This window comes from Rhodamnia argentea, chromosome 1 (assembly GCF_020921035.1).
Source record: "Rhodamnia argentea isolate NSW1041297 chromosome 1, ASM2092103v1, whole genome shotgun sequence".
Classification (NCBI taxonomy): Eukaryota; Viridiplantae; Streptophyta; class Magnoliopsida; order Myrtales; family Myrtaceae; genus Rhodamnia; species Rhodamnia argentea.
The window spans coordinates 21,066,549-21,068,291 of NC_063150.1; positions in this window are offsets into that span (position 1 = coordinate 21,066,549).

The following is a 1,743-nucleotide window of genomic DNA, read 5'->3' on the forward strand; positions in this document are numbered from 1 at the left end:
AAGACCAGATTTTTCGTTGAAAGGAACTTGTTTGGAAATAATATTTTTCAAAGTTTTTGAGTTTTGAGAAAATAATTTTGAAATATTTTCAATTTTGACTTTCAATGAATCATTTTCTTTCAAAACTAAATCACGACTTTCCTCGATTTGATGAAATTCTCTTTGTAAAAACTCAATCTTGTTTTTTTGAGAAATATCTTGCTATTTTAAAGAAGAAACTTATATCAGAGTTTGATTCTGAATCTAAATCGGAGTTTGGTTCTGAATCTGACTTTACCATGAGACATATATACGCATAATCATCCTCACTATCTTCATAATCACTTAGAGTTTCTTCCTTCAATACCTTCTTCTATTTCTCATACTTGACTTTGTCCTTCTTTAGGGATGGACACTTTGATTTGATGTGTTCAGCCTTCTTACAGTGGAAACATATTACATCTTTGCTTTCATACTTATCATTGCTTGGCTATCTCTGACTATTCTGTTTGAATGATTTCTTCCCTTTAAAGTTTTTACTTTTCAAGCCATCTTTCTGAATTTCTTCACCATGAGTGCAAGCTCCTCATCATCTTCATCTTCATCATCTAAATCTGACAATTTACAGTCAATTTCAGATTTTAAAGTAATTGATTTCTTACCTTTTGAATCTCTTGTTTTGTTGGCTTGCTCTGTCTCATATGACTGTAAAGTTCCAACAAGTTCATCAATGGATAAAGGTCTAATTGTTTGATATTCTTGTATAGAAGGCTAGATATAGTTCCAGTCGCCCGTGAGTCCTCGAAGAATCTTCCCGATTTGCATTGGTTCAGCAACAGGAGCATATTGCCTTGCAAGACCACTTGCTAGTATTTGAAATCCGTCGATCATATCAGCAATTGACTCGTCGGGCTTCATCTTGAAGGCTTCATAATCACTTAGTAAAATGCAAAGATTGGTTTCTTTGACTTTGTCGGTTCCTTAAAATGTGACATGAAGTCTGTCCCATATAGCTTTTACTGATTCTTCTTTTGCAACATATAAAGAAGTATATTGCACGCAAAATAGTGCATGAACATCTTTTGAGTCAAGTCTTTGTCTTTTTGCTCTTTGAGTATCCGACTGAGTTGTTGTAGCATTGGTATTGTTATTACTTTCATTTTCGGTGGAAGGAGTTGCTGTGATAGCAGGAACCACTCCATTTACTAACATCCCACAGTAGATCGTCTGATGCCTTGAAAAACTACTTCATTTTGTTGCACCACATAGTGTAATCCTTTCCATCGGGAAAAGTACACTAGAAGTGCCATAACTTGTATACGGCGTTCACTTGAGTGCCATAACTTTCAAAACGTTTACTTAAGTGCCATAACTTTCAAAAATCGTTCACTTGAGTGCTACGTTGGAGCAAAATCATTCACTTGAGTGCTACAGTAACTTTTTCAGCGTGCCACGTCGGCTTTCCGACGTGCCACATCATTTTTCTGGCATCTACAGTAACTTTTTCGGCGGGCTACAGTAACTTTTTCGGCTGCCACGTCAACATGGCACTCAAGTGAACGATTTTTAAAAGTTATGGCACTCAAGTGAACGCCGTACAAAAGTTATGGCACTTCTAGTGTACTTTTCCCCTTTCCATCAAAGTATGGTGGTTTGTTGCCATAGTGTGAATCTCTTGTTCTCAAAAAATTGTTACTAGATATAGTAAATCGTTAACTTTGAAATAAAACACTTCAAAACAAAGAGCAACCTATTCTGATATCA